This window comes from Anser cygnoides, chromosome 13 (assembly GCF_040182565.1).
Source record: "Anser cygnoides isolate HZ-2024a breed goose chromosome 13, Taihu_goose_T2T_genome, whole genome shotgun sequence".
Taxonomy (NCBI): Eukaryota; Metazoa; Chordata; class Aves; order Anseriformes; family Anatidae; genus Anser; species Anser cygnoides.
Genome location: NC_089885.1, coordinates 10,252,283 through 10,275,285, shown reverse-complemented (window position 1 = coordinate 10,275,285; position 23,003 = coordinate 10,252,283). Strand labels below are relative to the sequence as shown.

The following is a 23,003-nucleotide window of genomic DNA, read 5'->3' as shown; positions in this document are numbered from 1 at the left end:
TCAGCAGCATCATTCTCAGCACACAATGCTCATCAATGCCCAATACACTATAGGTTGCAATAAATGACCCCGGAGTTGCTTTAACACTGAAACGCAGCTGAGTGATTTGATAAAATCAATAGTAATTTACTGCAAATGTTTGTCAGTGCTATGAGCATTATTCTTTTTGCATAAGAGAGAAAAACAAGAAGAAATCCTAAGAAAAAAATAATAAATAAAATAAGCATTTGGTTCCCTCACAAGATTTTACAAGAGCTCCTGGGATTTTTCAGGCAATGCTCATGAGTTTGTCACTATTAATGTATTATCAAGAGAAGCTTTCTAGTATGTGAGAGGGGGCAATCCACAAGGACCCACTGATTCTAATCTGTCACATGGATTCCACAAGCATAGCTGGAATCATTTGGCTCTTGACATTCTCAGTTCCAGCTGCATGTCTTAATTACCAGTATGTGAATATGGTTTTGCTATTCCAGACTCAAGCTGATTGTGAAGCAGCAAGGTGTCAAACAAGAAGTTTGAACATTGTAACTGCATAGATGCATTGCCTACATCTGTTGGCTCCCCAAAACCCGACACTTGCAGTATAGCTTAAGTGACATTGAGAAAATTCATACAAATCCTAAACAGGGTGATGATGAGACCAAAATCCCCCCAAATGGTGAGAAGAAGTCATGTTAAGCCAGTATCCCCTCTGCTATACCTAGTGTTCTCAGAGAGATGCTGATTTCTCTGCCTTTTTTACCTTGTCCTTAAGTGTTATTTCACAACATTGCTTAATACTTTCTTGTAGGGAATATTAAGGGATGTAGAGACCCCTGAAAAATAGGTATGAATCTCAGAGAGACTTTTTGTTGCCTGCACGACTGCTAGCTACCTCCATTTCTAAATGAGGCTGTCTCTCATTAACAGCATGCTATTCCAGTATCTCCCCAAGGTTTGCTTAGCATCTTGAAATCAGCAACATGGTAGCTAAAGAACAACTCATTCCCCTCTGTACAAAACCACACTTCTTGGTAGGCAGTCATTTTATTGTAAGGAGGACAGAAAAAAAATACAGATATATTGCTTTTTTTTTTTTTTTTCCTTCCAGTATATCTGAGATACAGGAGCAGCTAAGGAAAAATAAGTAATTCTCAAATTTATATTTAGATAACAAATAACAAGGTTTAAATTTTGATGTTTTCTTATGTACTTAGGTAAACTTCTTTCTAATTTTGCAAATCTATGAATTATATTTTCTAATAAATAAATCATTGTTTTCTTTAGTCATAATAAATACTTTGAGTCACCTTGGATAGTAAAGAGCATAAATTCCACTGATTTTTCAGAAGAAAAAAGTTCAACTAAACTATTATTTTTAGGTCAGAGAAAAGTGAAAGAACAGAGTTTTTCTTCCACTAAATTGTGGTTGGTCAGATGAAGGTTGGTGTCATTCAGTAATAAGAAACACAACTGACTGAAGGGCCAGAGCACACTGAAATCCTACAACAGTAGCTATCCACTTTATCAGAATTGGTTTGCTGGAAGGAGGCAGCAATGTTTAAAAGTAAAAATCTTGCAATGAAATTCAACCTCCCTAAAACAGTTTTCAGAACACATACATCCTCCACATTAGGTATGGCTGATAGCCGTTGAACAGCAAGATGAAATAGCTTTTAGTCCGATCTCCAAAAAGACCATCATACCAGTTCCATGTATTGCAGCTGCAGTGATTAGGGAAAAAGAGCTGTAGATCCAGCTGCACCAGCTGTATAAATGTTACTTGGTATTTTTGGGAAATAGATTCACTCCTTCAGCTCTTCTGCTTATACATCTCAAGTCATTGGGATTTATGGCTAAAGTGACTTTAATTCTAGATCTGTGAACTCTTAATCTTGTAGCACATGCTATGGAAACACTGACCACTGACAATTTTATTATTTACACACCTCCCTTAGAAAAAAAAAAAGGAATTAAAACAAAAGCAGTAAAAAAAAAACACCTTTGGTCAGAGACCAAAGCACATTCCCAGACCAGAATGCATTATTATGAACAACTCATCCCAACCCTTCAGTGACCTTATTTTGGCACTGTCTGGTCAAGTGGCTCAGATAACATTGACTGCCATATTTAAAGAGGTAGCTCTAAACCCATTAATGCCTTCATCAGTAAAACTCCCTGAGATTTTTGTGCACACAAGAACCAGCAGCCACAATTTTTTCCTCAAAAAAGTAAATCGATAGCAAAGTTACGTGTTTCGACTTTTTCCTAAATAGCAATATTCTTTTCGGAGGGAGGCATAAGGTACTGTAAGGTATGGAAGAATGTGATTGGGGTTCAAAACTGTTTTCATTTCCTGCCACTATGTGCACCATGTATTTACAGCAGCTGTTTGAAATCTGTGATTACTCTGTGCTCTGTGTATGTATTCAGGAGCTTTTAACAATGCTTTTCCACTATATTTTAGATAAGAATGGATTTGTTTCTCTGCAGTAACCACAATCCTGCTTACTTTGGATTCCCCACCCTTTCTGCTGTTGCAAACAGTGTATGATCTAATTTTTTTTAGGGTCCATTAACATTCACATAAGTGCTTCTTAAACTCCAGAAAGTTAAGCTCACAAGTGTCTTATTCTAACTTTCTTACTCTAGGAGAAATAATCTATCATCTGTATGTTTTTAAAAGTTTCTCTTAAATAAAGAGACTACTGACAGGAAACTAAGAACTGAGACATGAGTCTCTTTCCAAGGTTAGCAGTTATTCTTATGCCCTCTGATAATGTGCAGTGCTTAAGAAGTACTGTGGTTACAATGGAAGATGATTGTCACAGAAAGATTTCATTACAGGAGAATCCACTAGGTAACAAATGCGTGTTTCACTTGGTTTAGATTTAAGCAATCTCTAATTGCTTAGACTTCCTCTCACTAAAACAAAGCTGGCTGATAAACATGCTTTTTAATCAATAAATATTTTGTAAATTTTATTTGGTTTTGTTCTGAATATTGTTGGTAGTAAAGAACAAAGTTGTTTCTGTATGATTTCCTTTCAATTTAACTTCACATGGAACTTCAAGATGGTATATCCAAATTTCCTAACTGCTCCATTTTGGTTTCATTTCATAAAATCATATTTCAACCAAAGAGATATTGACACAAAAGGTTTTGCTTTTTTGCCAAGACTATTTTTTTCCAAAATAACTCTTTAACTGGGGATCTTCTGACTAGCTCTTGGAACTAGAGCTAGAACTAGAACTGGTGAACTAGAGCTCCCCAACTAGGAGTTAGTACGTCTGACATAGACTCAACTTAATTACACTTGATCCTATAACTTCCATAAATTTGCACAGGTTATACTTGTCATATCTGTTTTGAAAATGAGCACTGATAACTAGAAAACCTGTTGTTATTTAGAAGCATTTCTAAATCATCTAGATTTATCTAAGCAATAAATCACTGCAGATTTGACCACTGATCTAAAAGGCCCCACCTTCTCATCAGCATCTTGCTCCCTTCAGCATAGTCAGGAGAATTGCTCAGACTGACATTCCTCAGCTACAGCAGTGTAAAATCAACAGGGTTAATTTAAGCAGCTTTCTTTGAAAGTTGAAGGTAAGCTTTAACTTGTTTTACAGTGTAACAAGGAGTGCTTGTGTGGTCTACTGTGCAGAATTCAACGGAAGGCAGTAACAAATCACCTAGAGGACACTTCCCCCTTAAACCACCACAGCCATTTCTTCAACTATTGGCAGAACAGAACCTCCACTGAATTTCACCTGTCAGCTGAGCAGTCACCCATTTGCTCCTCTTCGCTTATCTCCTGGTAAGAGATTTTTCTTATCTTTCCAGCTGAACAAACAAGGCAAGGACTGAACCTCTAGCATTTTACTTCTGAGATGATAAGTTCATCCTACTTCCCTTTAAAAAAGCCCAAGCTAATAGTGCATCACCAAAAGAGAAAAAAGTGAAATGAATGTAAGATTGAGAAAACAGTATTTTTACCAAGAAACTGATATTTTTGTTTTGAATGGGAGTTTATTAGCAATACCATCTGGTGCAAAACTGAAATATACACTACTTAAGATTATTTTTTTGAGGAAAAAAAAATCCCAACCTCACCAACATGTTTCCCAATGATCAGCTGAACTGGTATTCAAACCATCTAACTTACAGAATAAAAATGTCTTCTCACTGTTCTACCCAAGCAGGATAATAGCAATATCCTTTAAACTCTACAGAAAGAGCACAGCTAAAAAAGGTTTAATAAAGAAATGCAATATAGTAAGTACCGTAAGCACATACCTCCCTGTCTGCCATGGGTAAATGATGTCTAATTATGCCTTTTCATCAGGCTGTTTTCCACAGAACTCCTGTTGCATTTATCATTTTTGAGCTGCCAGAAGCAAGGAATCAAGCTGTGAACTGCTTGTCTTCTGCTTGGGCTGCCAGAAAGGGATACTAGGTGCCTCTTGGCAGTTGCCTCCATCCCTGTTGCTATGGGATAAGAAACAACATCAGAACTGCTTCCCAGCTACACAATAAACCTCTCCCACTGCTTCTTCCCTTCCTCCTGTAATATCATTGCTAATGCCAAAGCTGACCCCTGAGGCTTTGTCTAGAATGCTAAATTAAATGTGCTTGATGTTGGGTTATCCAAATAAAAGCTAATCAAATTAAGCACAAAGACCCTGCAAGGATCATAGAAGTGCAAACAGGTGCAGGAATCCAAGTAACCGAATTAGTGAGGAATAGAGTAAGCCTATACCAGAAGGGCTACTCTTATGACTGTCAGAGGAGAATGGCTGTCCCCAGTGAGAAAACCACCAAAGTGACTCAGCTTGAAACTCAGGCAAACGAAGAGGGATTACTCCCTAAAGGGATGTAGGACTCATGAGATGTAGGGAGGAAGAAAATTATTGATGGAGCAGAGAAAATTTGGGGATCATACAAAACTTCTTATGAGATGATTAGGGGAAGGGACAAAAAAGAGGAAAGGAAGGGATCAAAACAGACTGAGTTAATTTATAATCATAAATTAAATTTCTCTAACTAAAAGCAATATATCTCTAAAGCAAGAGTTAGAAGTGTGGCTATATATTCCATCAGTTTATTCATATTTCAAAAAAGATGAATTTTTCAGTGGGAGGACAGAAAACGTATACTGAAGCTCTACAGCAGCTTTACTACCTAGAACTTCCTTAGGTTGGAATAGCTAGAGCCCCATCACCTAAACTAATTACACTCTTTACTGGCATATTGTTGGGGATACTTGGTCCATAAAAAAGGGAGAAATTCAAGAAGAGAAGGCTAAGAAAAGTAATGCATTGCAGAAAACTGAGATGGGAATTCAGGTAGGACATCAATCAAATGGAATGACCTCAGAATGCTTTTGTGCTTAGCTCCAAGGATTTAAGAATGAGTGGGAGGAAAGAATTTGAATATTACTTGTTTTTCTAGAAAGAGTGAAATCTGAGAAACACCTACATGAAGACCAAGAGAATTTCTAAGTGGATTTAGATATTATTAGTTCTGCAGAGGTCAGGGAGTCACTTGTTTTTGAATGAAGATTGCATTTGAAGAGAAATCTGCAGTGGCAGCTAATCTAGCAATTACCTTCCTGATTACTTGTGAGACTATCTAAATGATGCGCTTATCTCTCATGATTGCACAAAAGGGTAGAACAAGCTTGTTTCAAGGTGAGAAAATTTGATCCTTTCCTGATAAAAGAGGTAAAGGAGAAAGAGAGCTCACAGAGTATGAAATTGGTTAGGGAAATGTGCCTTAAGCACATGAAGATAGCCACAAGGGAACTAGAAAGAACTCTGAATAAATCAACAACAGTAATAGGCCTGCTTCCTTTTTGCAAAATGACTTTTAGGATATGTAGTAAAATGAAAAGGTAGAATGATTTTGGGGTGTAACTTACCCTAACTCTCATTTAGATGAAGTCAGTATCTTGAATATCACCTTATACAGCTATCACCAGAAGTTTTTAATCACTTCCTTGCTTTATGGAAAAAAGCAGAATGGTGATCCCTGTACAGAGAGCTACTGTCAGAAAGGGTAGCTAGAAGGCTGCATTAATAGAAATCACTGTTCCTTGATGACCATCTATTCTTCCTTCCCCTCAGGATTTTGGAAAAGGTACTTTAGATTCATAGACGTGGCAGCTAAAAGGAGCAATTACCATCATCTAGTCCAACTTCATGCCTCCCACAGGCCAAAGAACATCACCCAGGAGCTCTTACTTCATGCTCATAATTGTCGAGGTATAATGTCTTTCAGAACACTATCTACTTCTGATTTAAAGACTTCAAATTATAGTGAGACATCCAAAGAAACTAAATTAAAAGTTAGACTTTATAATAGCCATTAATATATATATTTTATCCAGTCAATTTGTGGACAAGAGTTCTAATAGCTTAAGGTATAAGTTTAGCCAGTTGTATTACTGAGAGAGGATTTATTTTTAAAGAAGTTACTCAAATCATTTGACAACTTCATAAGCAGTCAGTGTAAAGAATGCCCTGCAGTATTACACGAACACATCTATTTAAATTAGAAAAGATTTTTTTACTTAACTGTGAAAGGTATTTTTCAGAAAATTGAAGCATTCTAAACATCTTAACTACAAAGATGAACTATAATGATATTGCTCTATTCTTGTTAGAATATATAACATTCCCTGGAAAAAATACAAATAACTATTTAGAGCTCTGCCTCTAATGTCCTCTGAGTAAATCACAAATATGTACATCAGTTTTGCTGTCTATTGAAGAGGTATCACAAGATTAACCATGCAGAGATAAGAATATACATCTTTTCCAGTGATTGCTAAATAATCAGCTATTTTAGAAAGATAATGACGATGTAATAAGACTGTGTACCACTTTCAGTATGGAAGCTTCACATGCACTTGACTTCACCAATATATTCTCTATTAAAAGACTGGATTACCTAAATAAATCTGAATGTTCATTACAAAGTTGAACTGCCATTAGATAACAGCCTACAATACTGTTTAATGAAATCACAATTGTTTCATTATATATTAAACGTTACTAATTTTGTCTAAAATTTGAAAAAGTCCATGCTTGACTTCCTGTTCTTACAGAAACCTTGTAAAACAGTAATTCTTTATCACAAAGTTTTGTTCAGTGAGAACAACAACATCAATTCAATTCCAAAAAGCTTTGATAAAGCATGTCTTTTTTTTAAAAAGCAACTTGATTTTTCACAATCACAAGGAAAAAGAAAGCTGAAATACTACTTCAAATGACCTGAGTGAAATTTTCTTAAGTTTCAACTATTAAGAATAAGGTGCACTGTAAGAAATAGATATAATGTAATTGTTTTTTGTTTAAACTAAACCTGTTTTTACTTCTTTTCAATTACAAACAATGCACACCACTATATGCATTTGCATTTAATGTATTTTTTTCTCTTGCATATATTTCCCAGCCATTGCCATTTCAGGGGGCAACATTTTCTCGCAAAAGATCAGGAATACCTCTCCTACTTGTTGTGGGTGGCCCTGGTACGTAATGTTACCTCCTATATTCTCATGAGAGCTCAGATAATAAAAAATGCTCCAGACTGCTAGACGTTAACCATGTGGTTCACCTGCTGTGGGTCATGCACTGTAACCTTGGATGTAAAAGATCTACTTCAAATGTTAGACTATTGATTCTCTCCCCTCCTCCTGTGATACACTCTCAACTCACTGATATTCATAAATAATAAAGGAACTTCAGATCCTTTACAGTAAAAACAATTACCTTACAGATGAAAGCATAAAGACAAAACATAAAAAAAAATGGCAATTTAAATATTTGTGGTATGCTTTATTTTGCCAGGTTATTGGGAAAAAGGGTGACTTGCATTTATAGTTATGCTTATGTCCTCTCTTGCTGGGTTAAACAGTTAGAGTGCATTAGAACAGACATAACCATTCCTTGGATAAGATGAATTTAGATTAAAAAAAATACATTCTGACACAGTTACCAGATACCAGATACAGACACAGTAACTTTGATTGTTTTGCATCTTTTAAACTAAAGAATCATTTTACACACAAATGTTAAGAACTTAATCAAACAATTCTGTACACAGCTGATTGTGCCAATTTATGGTACAGTCCTGTTTATACTGAAGTAAACATTTTTTTTCAGAAGGAACAGTACTGGGCCTCTATAAACTATGCAGTTTTCACAGTCTTTTTTTGATTGAAGCAATATAACAGTACACACAACCACACAAGAACTGCATGCTTATCATAAACATTCATGACTGTACTAATGGGAAAGCTTAGGCATCAAGGCGACTCAGTGACTTGAATATACTCATTTCCATTTTCAGTTTTCTCCAAACTGAGTTAGACTTCATCCACTGCTGAAATAACAGCTTGAAGTATTTACTGATTAATAGGTAATATACCTTTCTGCAGCATCAAGGTCCAATAAAAAATATGTAAAGCGATAAAATTATTAATTACATGCCCACTGAAAAACATTGCTTTTAGGCTTGTGGAAATCTGACAGAATGAAGCAAATTATCTCTTTAAGGAAGGGTCCACATTAAATCTTTCTAGAACTGTAAACGTAAGTTTTACACTGTCAAAAAACAGTTTTGAGTCACAGATGAAGAGAACAAAGAGAGTATCTTCTGAACTGTACTAAAACAGTGACAAAAAAATGCAGTATGGGCCAAATTCTGCTCTCGTCCATGGGTGCCTGATTTCTACTGAAGTTAGTTTTATGTGTTGAAAGAAAGTAAACTTACTGGTACTGAGGAGCCTAGTCTTCCCTCTCCCTCTCACTTATGTTTGATCCCAGCATCAGCTGAGAGAACGAGCCAATTTTATGTCCATTCAGAGTATATTCCAATTTATGAGCTTCCACTGGTGAGGCTATTATTTGTCCTTCAGATGTTCTCCTTCTCTGTATACTATTAACCCTGTATAGATTACAAGTATATTTATTTGTATACAGTATTTACTTTGCAGCAAACACATGAAAAATGCAGTGCACTATAATGCAAAATTTGTTTTGCTCCCTTTTCAAATTTCACTTCAGAGAAACTAGGTATATGGGGACAAACATAATTTTAGACTTTGACTTAGATGGTCTCATTTCATGTAACAGATTGAAAGGCCTAATTGCTGAGTCAGCATTTGTTCCTTGCAATCAGGTCCTATTCCAACCAGTAAAGTAATGGTTTAAATCTCAAAAGCCAATTTGAGAATGCCAATCCCAGTTCATCCATTCTTCAATTTTAACATATTTTCTTCCATATACAAAGAAATAGACAAGGCATAATTTGAGCAAAATTCTTATTTCAAGAAGCTTGTGTACCATCTCAGTTCTGTTCTGTTCAACAGTGGTAATCCTAATTTACCCTATTGTGAAAGCTAGAATCAGGCCCTTTGTTTAAAAGCTTTGCTTTGTAATTAGGTAGTCACACACATGTAGCTAAAAACAAGATCATAATACTCTATGCTGAAACATATAATTGAAACTGGGACCAGGTCATGTATACAAAAGCCACCTTTTGTCTTTTATACAAGTATTTTTAGACTTTGTTAGTATGCAAATATACAGATGTGCCTACATCACTGCACTCTGCTGAATGAATTATGTCAGATTTAACAAGCACTGCATCTTTGTTAATTACAATACTTAGAAGAAAATTGTAAAGTATGTTGCCACACAGTTAATAAGTGGCTTTAAAGCTCATATTTGTACTGATGGGAGGAACTGGCTAGATTATCAAGACCTATATTTTACTGTGAAGCAACGAGACTGTCGCAAACCCTGAACTGACTTGACAGGTTGCTGGCAAGCATGTAAGAGTGACAGAAGAACAACCACACCACTACACCACTGGTTAACTGACTTACTCCAGACACCTTGGCTCCATCCTCCCACCCAAGGGTACAAAACCAAGGTACCAGAAAGATTAAGTTGGGAAGAGTTCACTCTTACCTTGGCACTAGAATTATTTGCTTAGTAATACAGACATTGGGATTTCTACTCAACATTATCTGCCTATAGAAATGCTTCCAGAAAATCATTCTGAACTGACAGAACATGGAGGATGCAGGAATTAACATAATTCAATGAAACGCTTACCTAAGAGATTTTACTTTACTTTCAGCTTTTGTATTTGTTTCCTTTACAATATCAATACATTTTTTAAATTCACCCCCCTCTTTCTTAAGAAACAGATTACTGCAGTCACAATTTCATTACTATAAATTCAAACCAGTCCTAGTTGCTTCGTATAGACTTCAGGTTAATTTTTGATATTTTGCAAGCATAGAATTCTATAAGTTTCAGGGGAAATTATGCGTGAGAAGTGAAAATTAGATCAGAATGTGTCATCAGTCTATTTAAGGGAGGTACTTCTTAAAAGCAGTTCTTTTAAGATAAATCCTCAAAGAAATAATGATCCTCTTTCAGTTTTACACTTTTGTTTCCCAAATCCTGTAAGGTATTTCTCTTACTTCCCCCAGAGCCAATTTACAGCTGTAGTCTACCTTTTATTCCATGTTTTCTGCATGATTTTGACTGCATTGTCATACAAGAACTTTTACTGCTGATAGTTCTTTCCTTCTCAGACTGTTGTGCCATCTGAAAGTAGCCTCTTTCCACCTCATTGACTTCCTAACCCATTTCTAAACATATCCTTGCCTTCTCCCTTGCTTACAGCTCTTAATTTCTCATTCTCCCTCTAATATTCATTTTTTAACTTGGTCAATGTATTATTTACAACCACTCTGCAGAGCACTCCAGGATGCAGCTATACAAAAAATAAATAATATAATAAATATAGGCATGACTTTCACTGCTTGGAGGTGAAACATTTCGAAGTCAGCTGGAGTTGTCCCTGAATGATGGTTTCAGGTCCAAATGCAAAAATGCTCCTGCTTTTACTCAGTCTCCATGGGACATGGTTGTTTTCTGTTATACTTAAGGTTCCATCTTTGTGAGCACTTTGCCACTTGTAGAATCAGTTGCTGAACATGAATGCATACAGAGTACTAGCTTATTTTAGTAAATTACTTTTCTTATTGACTATCATAGCATGCTGAGGTTTCTTTAACATGAATTTTTGAATCCAGCTCTTCCATTTTTAATTAAAATTAGATATTTGGACATAATATTGTTTCTGGGAAATGTGCCGTTGTATTATAGTTTGATGACTTTAGGCTGGGAAAGGGTGGAATGTGTTCCAATGAGCTCTTCCTCTGGAATGTGAACACCAGCAAAAAAATCCCAGAGCATCCACTAGATCTGGTCATAAAAAATATAATTTCGTCTCTGTTCAGGATCACACACAAGTGTGGAAATTTTCATAATGTACTGGTAGACAGAATTATTCTGGAGTAACAGGAATCAGAGGGAAAAGATTATGAAACTGTATGCACCCTAGACTCTTTTATAACATAATTCCTTTAAGTAAAAGACATTAAGAGCTTATGTAGGCGTACTGGGTTTGAAAAGATCTCTTTATGTCACAGGAAAGATTGCCAACTGTTCAGTTATGCTGGGAAAAGAGAGACACTATGGCACCTCTTCAAAATGAAACGTGCTTAGTTGATCTGGGCCACTGAGCGTGTTCTGATCTTCCCAGGGTGTGAGACTTAGGTTGAAACAGGCACACAGCACAAGAGCTGCTCGTTTATGGAAGCTGCTATCTGCTTAGTAATCAGATACCAATATTAAGTATTTTTGGTTTAGACTACCTACACTCAATTCATGCAGCAGTCTGGTTAACTAGCAAATGTCCTTCTACATTGCTTACACACCTACAGCAAAAGAGAGAGAAAGGGTGGCAGGGCAACTACTGAAGAACTTTTTTCAGAGACCTAGAAGTTACAAATTCACTGTTATTATAAACTCTTATTCTTAGAGGAGAAGGCCAAATCTTTCACTTAGGGATTGAACAAGGCCTTATATAAAACCAGTGAAAAGTAAATAGCTAAACCCTGCTTTACTATTTTAGGGAATTTGAACAGCAGACTGTAAATGACATTAAATGGCATCTTAAGGGGGTAGAACAGTTATGAAATACATGCCACGGAAGGAAGGTTTCTTCTGTTTAGATTAAAAACTATAAAGTTTCTTTTTGCTAAATCAAATGGTACTATTAATAACACAACCAAGGGAAATTACATAAGAGCCCTTCTAAAAAATTACTTGTCATGGGAACTTACATTAAACAGAGCCGCACTTTGTTTTCAGTGAAGGAGGTTGTTTTGTCAGCTAGGAAGCACTTGCTTATAGTAGCAATAAACCCTGCCATTCCAGGCTGCCTACCAAAAGACAGTCAAAAATCAACTCCACAAAGGACAATAAGGAGCTAATTTACACTATTTCCCAGAGTTAAGAGGAGCAAGAAGGCAGATATGGCTGAGTCATAATTTATTTTCTGTACTGCTGTGGAGATAGTTCAGCTATTAGCATATTGTAATGCTATACTATAATGTCTGTCTTCATTCAGCAAACATCCTGCCTGCTCCCCATGAGGTACTGCCTGGCAGTAGAGTTTAAATAAAAAGCAATATTGTCAAAACATTATAATAAGCAAGCATGGTAGGTTAATCAGCATAATTTGAAAGTTTCCTTTAGTGCTTTTTAAGAGTTGGTCATTTAAATTAGAACTGTAAGTTGAAGATTTGTTTAACAAAAGGCATGCAAACTATGACTGGATTGGGTGCACTGCAGAATTCACATAAACACATCAAGGCCCCATGATGCTCTCTTTCTGCTCTTACCATATACACAAAAATGTGGTAATTTATAAGAAAAGCCTTATTATCGTTTGAAAGCCCAAGACAAAGATTAGCTAACAAGAAATTAGGCAATTTTCTTCTCTGAAGCCTGTAATTTGGGGGTGACCAAAAGCTTCTTTTTAGAAAGACTGAAAGGGTAACATGAAAAAATGTCCCAAAGCATCTCCTAGATCTTTTTCTCCTTGCAAGCTTTGTCTGCCAATGATAGTCTTTGCTTTCATGGAAATTACAGTCATATTAATCAAGTCAAACTTCAAAGTAGCACAAGCATTTTAGTGACTGGGATTCATACATTAATTTTAATAGAGGGATTGAGCATTTCTCCTAATATAATAAAATATGAAAGAAGCTGCAGAAAGGGCTGCCTTACACTCTTGCTTTTTCCTTCTAGTCATCTTCCTCACCTCTTTTCTTCTTACAGTGACATCAAAGGTCACATTAGTCAAATGCACGTGTATTTCATGGACTGAGGTGAAGTAAAACAAGAGTCAGTCCAACTACTGTATGGATTTTTTTCAAGAAGACAGACCATCTTTTGTTGGCATGCTACAGCTACTCTAGAAGGTTTTTTTTTCAAGCCTTCGTTTCTAGTTCTTATTCATCTGAACAAGAATGTAGTAAGGAGGCTATTAAAGGGAACACTATGTTATGTGAGGAGGATAAGGTTCGAAAACACACATTGGGATAAGCTTTGGCTTATTATCTTTTAGTTGCGACAGTTAATAGAGTATATTAGAAAGATATAAGGGAAAGCATGTATATTTTGTTGGGAATTTTTACTCAGCCTGTTCCTAAGGAATTAATGTGGTCTTTTTTTGTTGCTGTTCTGACTCATATGAGATGGAGAGAACAGGTAAGTTTTTATTTAATCCTAGGACTTCCTTATCTGTAGACAAACAAATTTAAATGTCACTTTTCAAATACACTGCTGATATCCTGGTTTCTCAGGAGGTAAATCATGCTTATGCAATGTCCATAACATTATTGATATTTATATTTTTTCTCATTTTTTTTGGACCTCACTGAAGTGTTTTACTGCAGTCTTCCGGGTATCACTATTAAAAACTGAACCACTGTTTCTAATTCTTTAGGATTAAGAAAATAGAGGAGGATGTGGATGTTTTCTCTGATAGTGCCATATCTGCCAATTACTTCACCCATCTATGCCAGTCCAGTAAGCTCTTAAAACAACAGGTAAGGGGGATTTTAAACGGTTTCCTCCCAAATAACCCAATCTCATTAGTTTTAGGATTTAGTTTGTACTACATAACACCATTTTGAATGTGTGCTGCAGTTTTATGATGAGTATTAACCACTTCAAATACAGGAACATCAAAGTAACAAAGCAACTTACTGTTCTTGATATTTTGTATTGTACAATACATTCCTGGAATACCTGGGTATCATACTTGTGAGAAAGAGGATTTCCACAGACTGCAATAAAATTTGCAGGCCCTTTTCAAGAGCATATAATAGCTAAACCTTGTGACAAAAAATTGACCATGAGGCTGAAGAGGCATCAGACAACTGAACTGACGGAAAGGTAAGTTTCTGAGTACTTTTCTTCAATACTAGAAAAACAGTATTTGTCAGACAAACAAATGAAAATCATATTACCTTAAATATGAATATTAGTAACTCAATTCAAAATACTAAGGCAATCTGTAATTATTTGTCTGAAAAACATGAGCTTATTCTACCATTAACACAACACTAGTGACATAATTTAGTTAAACAGCCCCTCATGTTTTCAGAAACCTTGTAGAGAGACTGAAATAATTGTCAATTGACAATTGTCTGCAACAATTATACACTTAGATCAATGCCAATAATGTTTAGGATCCATATGGAGTAGCGGTCCCAGCAGATGACCAAATGTATCTGGCATAATACTGTTTGCAGGTGCTACACAACAATCTCTCTTGACCAGCTACCCTGCTTCTGCCAGGCACACGGAACAGTGTCCTGCTGCTCTCAAGTGTCCCTTATCCAGATGATCTCCCTGTGAGCCTTTTCCCTGCAGTCAGAATCCTGGTGCACAGATGCGAGGGACAATTCATCATGGGACTCGAGCACTCCCTTTGAACAAGGTGGGTATTTTGATTTACAGTTTCTCTGTGATTGCTTTCTTATTTCAGTGCCAACTCAAAAAACAAACAAACAAAAAACACCAAACATTTAAGCAGGTCTTAAGCAATAAAAAAACAGTAGCATTTAAGCAGGTCTTAAGCCATAAATGCTCAAGCTCCTTGTTAAAAAGCCCCAAACATTAAGGAAAACATGCGCCAAATGTTGAACACATACATATCTCCCAGAACTGGGTGACCCAGACACATCCTCCAGTGCCTAGTTGAATTAACAGCATAAAGTTCTGTTCTAAATAAAGGCACTCATGAACTGGTACTTCTTTGCTGTGTATATCTATCCTTATTGCAGTGCTTCATACCATGCAGCAGAGCAGCTTTATGGCAGGACAGTACAGTGAGATCACCCACAGAGACTCAGATGCAGGCAGGACTAGAGAAGGGTACAGGTTCCCTTCCTCCTCCTCTCTCCCCATCTCTTCCTCACAATACTCAGTATTCCTCACAATACTTCCTCTCTCTTAACTTTATAGAGAGTAGTTATGGCCATAGTTGTGATCATTCATGCTCCACAATGTCTCAGATATTTTAGAAAAAAATCTGAGGAGACTAAAGCAACTGAATGGGTTTACAAAGAGTTGTAAAGCTGAACTGGCCCTGACAGTGACTCTGAAGAATAAGAATAACCTCATCTTAGATCCAATACAATTCTTTTAAGGAAAGTGTTGACTTGGAGCTGTCATATAAAACAATGGCACCATTTACAGTGCTACTGAGACACGGGAGGATAAACATGATAACAGAAAAGAGCTAGTAAAATCAGAAGCATTTTAAAATGTCATAGTCTACAAAAGAACGGACATTTTATAGCTTTGTCAGGATCGTAAAAGACAGTAGATTGCGTCCTTTGCATAATAGTTTCAAACTTCATTGCCAAAGAATGTAAAAGACAGGCCGCCTAGAAGGACCATCTGAAATTCTGTCAAATCACTATAAGGCTCCACAATATGCCATTGTAAAATCAGTAGTTTTGCAAGAAAGAATCACAAAATAGCCAGACTGCACCTTCATAACATTTCTAGCAGTTTGTGTCAGTATTCATTTACGAAGTCTTTAATCTTTATATGTGTAGCATAGCTATGAAATACTGATATTTCTTACTAAAATTATCTGCCACCCCTCTTCTATAACCTATCTACCTGCTGCCTTTTCCCTCAGATATTTTGCTTGCTTTTAAATACCAGAAGACAAGAGGCTAATGATGGCAGACTCCACTTGGAAAGCTAACGCTCCTTTGTATCAGAATATTGTGGTGAGCATCTGGCATCAAATTTCTGGTCACCCCTTTGTTTCAAAAAAGGGACATACTTACACTGTTCATTAGGCAAGAGCCACAGTTTTGAAATGGGTGCCCAGTGAAGCTTGGTTTTTCTGAAAAGACACACTCTGAAAAGACACCCACCCTCAGAAATTCACAATCCTTTTACCAGTCTAAGCCAGAAGGGTATCATTGATCAATCATTTCTAAAAACCTTAGCTATTATTTTTAGTCAGTGCAAGCAGTGATAGTGACAAGATCCCATATTGCAGCCTCCTGCAGTCAATTATGGAGAAAATTATAAACCAGCAAAGACAGAGGTTCATAATGGAGATGATGACCTTTTATTATGCACAGCATGAAGAAAAATGCCATAATAAAATTAGTGGAAAAAATCATGTGCCATTTGGTCAAGTATGTGCTTGAAGACTTCTCCACTATGCATGAACCAATGTGCTTGGTTTTAGTTGCTCAGAAGTTTGTTATCTTAGGGCCTTTAAGTGTGAAAATGCTTTGTACCTTAAATCCACACATAGGTTTTGATTAACCCTGATTTGGAGTGCCTCTGTGAGAGAAGTAAAGATAATAGATATCACTGATTGCTGTTTTTCTAAGTGTGATGAAGCCAAAGAATGAATAGACACTCCAGCATAAGCACCTGATTTCAGCAGGCTGAGTTTCTATGCAAGCACTAAATTGCCGTATGATCAGTAGCAAGATATAAGCCTCTACCTTAGAACGCCAGCATTTGAATGCTCTGGTTTTGTCCATACTAACGAGTAATATGGTCCAACAGGCACTGTTAATAAATCAAATGTGTTGCAAATTTAGTTTCCCCCTAAAGGAGTATAGTTCAGAAATCCCAAAAGCACCATGTGAAACAAAACAACATGTGGTAAAAGGGGCTGGTTGGAAAGTTTACCTCAAAACTGCACTGCCACTTCCAGCCAAAAGAGAACTTTAAGCCAAGGATTTATCATAGTCAGATAGTTAGTGGGGGGTCTTAAGGAATTTGCTTGTTTTCTCAAAGACCTGGATTCTATGGCCAAGCATTGAAGAGAACTCATGAAATTTTTAAAGAATTTAAGAAAATAATTCCTCAGTACTACTTTATTATTATTATTATTTTAAGATTTAAAGGGTTTTATAACAATCTCACCATGTTTTCTTTGATATGGATCTCTGAACACTTGTTACGGCAGCATAATCTCCATTAAATATGAACTCCCTATTTGCAATATGTCATGCAGATGTGAGTTACTCAAAGGACTGACTTCTTTCTAGAAGAATGCTAACACATACAAGTCTACAAATTCTATTTCTTCAGCATAAAGTTCTTAGTTTTAGAGAGAATATTGGTGTTCAGCGATATGTGTATTACAGACCCCCAAATAAGATAACTCAAGAAAGAAACTCAAGGTTTTGAGTCTGAAAAGGTTTTCAAATGCAGATCAATTATGTCATGCAGACTGTTACCACATTAACAACACTCCAAGCTGAAACAGGTAGGAAGGTCAGATTTCCAAAAACATGTACAACTTATTAAAACTGTACACAGAAGACAACTTTTAACCTAAACTAACAAATGTTTTCTGATGTTCCCATTCCTAAAATGCAAGCTGAACTTAGAATTATTATAAATGATAGGTATTGATTCTTGTTTTAAATATTAAAATGTGCTTACATTTGTGCAGTTTAATGATTTTTTTTTTTTCAATTTAGCTGGAGATTTAATACAAACAGAATAGCAGAATGGTTGAGGTAGGAAAAAACCTCTGGAGATCATCTAGTCCAACCCCCCGGCTCTAGCAGGGCCACCACGAGCACACTGCAAAGGATCATGTCCAGGTAGATTTTGAATATCTTCAGAGAAGACGACTCTACAACCTCTATGGGCAGCCTGTACCAGTGCTCTGTCATCCTCACAGTAAAAGAAGTTTTTTCCTCATATTCAGATGGAACTTCCTCTGTTTCAGTTTGTGCCCATTGCCTCTCATCCTGTTGCTGGGCACCACCAAAAGGAATCTGCCCTGTCTCTCGTGACATCCCCCTTAAGATATCTATGTACATTGATAAGATTGCCTCAGTCTTCTCTTCCAGGATAAACAGGCTAGTTTTGTGTCATCAACAAACTTGCTGAGGGTGTGCTTTGTCCCTTCATCCAGGTCATTGATAAATAAATTTAACAAGACTGGACCCAGAACTGATCCCTGGGGGACACCTCTAGCTACAGGTATCCAACTAGACTGCAGTGCTGATCACAATTCTCTAAGCTCTGCCTGTAAACCTATAGCACAAGTACGCAGGTATATTTGAGAAACTATATGGCAACGTCTTATAATGATACCTATATATGCAGAATATATAACAGATGTTAATATACCAGTGTTGGAAGCATTTTAGTCTCCTTTGCTAGATATCTCTGGACCCAATCCCAACATACTTCACTGAGCAGTGTCATGCTGCTTAATTAGTCCAACTAAGAATCAATGTGAAATTTAATTTAATGGGATAAAAGCATCAGAAAGCAGCATTTGGACACTGTAGGTAATTTTAACTAATTCTCTGTAATTTATACACTTAATTCACAAGTTACCTTGTTTGAAGCAATATGATTAAGGCATTCACTTGTGACACGTATGTTTCATTTAGAAAGTTAGTACTACAAATGGAGGTCTAACTAGAGGGGTGATGTCTTTGCTTCTTTCCTCAGGGTAGGAAAAGAAAGGGGCACAACTGAAATTACTAGGATCATAAATGAAACATTATTTCACCTGAGTATTTCTGAATCTGCTAACAACTGATGGTTAAAATAGCTTGAGTTACAGGTGGCAGCTTGGAGAGAACCTATGATCATTGGATATAACTGGACATTTTTTAGGTCTCCAGCATTAGCTTAAAGATGCTAGATAAGTGCAGCTGATCCACATTGGTTGTTTTGCCTCTGGTATTTCACAGGCTTCAGAGATGGTAAATTCAATTATGAAATTGAAAAATTCTTTAAGTAAGACTTCCCATTAAGATATGCTTAATGTTAGTCACAGGCATGTAATTTTCATTTACACATGTATTTCCTCCTTATGTGTACAGTTGCATTTAGCAGGATAAGGGAGAACTATATTCAAACTCTTAATTACAGGCAATAATTTCCCACAAGTTTAGTCACTTCCACTTCAACATAGTTTAAGTGCAGAACAAAACATTGCTCACAGTTAATGTGGTGTAGGTGAAAGTGGTACCACGGCCTCAACTGCATGTTTTCATTTTACTTTCTTAAAAAGTAATTTTCTTAACAGCAGAGTATGACTGTTACAATATGGTACCACATAGTCATTGATTCTATTATGCCTGAGACCTGAGCATGTATTCAAATGAACTGGAGGCAACATAGTCAGATCCTCAGGCTCCCATAGTGAAAAAACTAACAAGTTCTATAATAGGCATTTGCAGGGAAAATAAAGTGACCTGCTGGGAGGTTTAACCCTAGCAGTAATTTTATATATTGGTAAGATTACAAGAAATCTTCTCACTGTGTCTGTAAGAACATGTTTTAGTAAAGTGTCCTTGCATAACAAGGCAGTTGGGGAGGAGTCAATTTCTGGAGATATTGTTTACCAACAGTTTCTTCTTCAGATACTTATGACTTTTTTATTTCCTTTGGCCCCAAATAATTTGTATTTACTTGCAAGTTAAGAGCCATTCTACTAAAAACAAATAATTTCTGTGTATATTTCAAAATGATCTTCAAAACATAAAACACTGTCATGGATGCCTGAAGACAGAATGGTATCTTCATAAAAATGCAAATTATTCCAATTATAATAGCAATCAGAGTCACGGAGAGCAAGGGATTTCTCAATTATAGCTCTTGTGTGGCACTCAACACTCCCACAGAGGCATAGCAGAGAAAAACATAACAATTTAAATAATACAGACGTCCATTCCCTTTACAATTCCTAATGGCATGAATATTATTTAAAGACTTTGAAATGAGTATCCCTCATGTTGAAGGAGCATAAGTTGTAAGTGAAGCTTTTGATTGGAGCTCATTTAAATATATAATTTTCAGAAAAATTTTACAAGTCAGACACAGATATTGAAAATTATCACAAGCAGTATGTGACAGCTAGGTCCTAACCTCAATTACTCTTTCAATAGCAGGAAAAGATCACAATTTTTTCATGACATAAAAAATTACAGGCCAAATATTACTAAGTTTCTACTCTTTGGATAAGCAATCCAGGACTGTTAATTAAGGCTAGTAATAGTTACCTCAGTCTAAATACTAGGTATCATCTTTGGATCTCAAAGACCTCCACAAGAGAAATCCAAACTTTACAGATGAGAAAATAGAGACACAGTGAAGGAGCAGATTTACTTACTGGCACTTAATATGCTAGAACGGGGACCTAAACCCACATTTCCCACATGCTAGTCTGATGCACTGTTCCTCTTCATCTGGCTTTCCTCCAAGCTCAGATCTAATCCAGATTTTAGACTACAAGGAAGTAGCATCAAGATTACTGTAATTTATCTGTCCACCTTAATGTAGACAGGGTGCATCACCTGTGAGAATCCTAATCCAGGGCCTAAGAATTTTTCAGATATAAAAAAGCTGGTCTTATCTTTTGCATACCCTAGCCCAGCATACATACAACTATGGTAGTAGCTTTACTCCACCAGCTACTACCAGTGAAATGCAATTTATTGGACAAATATTCCAGCTGAAAAATAATTGCCTCTAAATATTTTTGGATGCTGTTTACAGTTCAGTGCAGAATCTGGATGTAATTTTTTTTTCCACTTACAGTCTTTGGAAAAAATTTTAATATTGTAGAAAAATTAAGATTTATGTTAGCAGGGTCTCCTCTCTCTCATATTTTGTGGTACACAAGTAGCATTCAAGTCAAGAGGTTGCCAGAAGTTACCTATTAACTCCCAAAGTTCAGCTTTGACTACAGGCAGGTTTTTCAAAGAAACAAAGAAGTCCGTCTATCAGAAGGAAAATGGCATTCCTAGAAAGTATAGTTACAGTTCAGCCTGCTAAGAAAACAGCTGATGTTCAGGAGGTAAATGTTAATATTTATTGTTTTTAAAGTTGCGATAAACTGCAGAATTAGAACTTCATTACAGCCTGCACCAAAGTTATGTGAATTGCTATGTGTTTTTGTATTAAATTATGAACACTGGGTTTCTCACAATACGTGCATACCTGACGACAAGAGAAAACAGTGGACTGAAAAAGCTTAAGGTAAGGACATCTCCTTTCTGAAGGTGAAACAATTTATGGGGAAATAAGCTAATAATTTCAAATTAGATTTATTTTAAACCATTTTCTAATAAATGGATAGGTATAGGAATTTATTTATAATTAACATTTCCCCAGTTTCAAAACCAGTTTCCCTCTAAAAAATTTCTTGTGGAGTGGTGACTGAGAAGGTTTATGAATAGTTTGTATATGACAAAAAATGGAAAAGAATGAATTGCACCTCTGACTAGACCCAGTATTCACAGACATCTTGTACTTAGAAGTGAATTACACTGATCACATTACTTTTTGTGATTTATAAGCACCTATATGAATATATATGAAGCTATATTTTAAAAATACAAGTAAAAAACATATTTTTCCTCTTCTTGCAGGAGAAATTTCAGTACAGTACATCTTTTTATTACTGGGTGACCTTTATAAAAAAATAAGCAAAACAGAAAGAACAAAACAGTCTTTGAAAAGGTACAATAACTAAGTTTAGAAAATTTTCTGATACCCAATCCTCTGCCCACAGTTTGTGATTTATATCCATTTTCCCCTCCCACAGGTATGTGCATCTTACCCCCTGGGGGCTGCATGCATGGAATGAAATTCACAATCTGCTTCCAACAAGAAATCCAGTCTGTTCTCCACCACATACAGAAGGCACTAAAATCCTGTCCAGAAGTTTTCCTCACATTTTAATGCTTACACTCCCTCATCTGTGATGGTATACCTTTTCCTCCCTGACATCCATTTTATTTGATTATCTGTGAAATGATTTGTTTTATGGAAGCTGAATGCAGCGTCTGAGCAGTACACTTCACACAGTGTGTACAAGATGCATAGACAGACCATGAGACCTAGCACACCCCTTTCATTGCATACATGTTAGAACATATATTAGGCATTTATATAGATATGCTAAATATGTTCTGTCTATAATAAAAGAAAAATCCTTAGGGATAAGGATGGAAGAAATGTGAGGTACTGAAGGAAATTCAGAAAAAGAAAGGGAGAAGAATATGAGGACGAAGATCCTGACGGCAGTCCCTGGAGATTTAAACATGGTCCCTTAGGATACTAGAAAGAGCATATAAGTGACGAATATTTATTATATAATATTTATTATAAAAGATAGGTTGGCAAAAAAAAAAAAGTGTTGCTGTCAGATGTTCTATATTGAGAACCCTTTAAAACTTTTTAAAACTTTTCTTAGAGTCATATCTATGATGAAACCAGTTTCTTAAATAGGTAGTAGGGGAAAAATGGAGAAAGACCCCTTAAGCAAACTTATCTAACCCATTTGAGCTATTTTTTAAACCATCTTTGCTAATTATAACCAACAATACTTTAGCAGTAAGGGATTCTAAGGAGGGATTACATAAACTTTCTTCCCCCTTGCTAAGCATTACAACAAAAAAGACCCCTGCTAAGGATTGCTCCAGTAAAGTTCCACTACAGGTGATTGTTTCTAGTGGCAAACAAGTCCATGCATGTAGCACAGACAAGTCTGCTGAAGAATAAACATACCAAGGTTGGGATAATGTACTCTGATAGCTCAAAACCCACTAA

General features: G+C 36.2%; 1 protein-coding gene across 10 annotated transcripts in view; it reads right to left on the bottom strand.

Annotated features, from left to right (window-relative positions):
• The window catches only part of SLITRK4 (SLIT and NTRK like family member 4), a 235,633-nt gene that overhangs the window by 88,835 nt on the left and 123,795 nt on the right, over positions 1–23,003 (bottom strand). For 2 of the 10 annotated variants that reach the window (XR_007168990.2, XR_001208223.3), the window contains exon 1: positions 4,282–4,488. The exons of 2 other annotated variants lie outside the window; for them this stretch is intronic. The gene's annotated coding sequence lies outside the window, so the exon portion shown is untranslated. Of the gene's footprint in view, positions 1–4,281; positions 4,494–23,003 lie in introns of those variants that run through there. 6 more of the 10 variants (XM_013183818.3, XM_013183814.3, XR_010834688.1 and 3 more) reach the window with 5 other exon arrangements.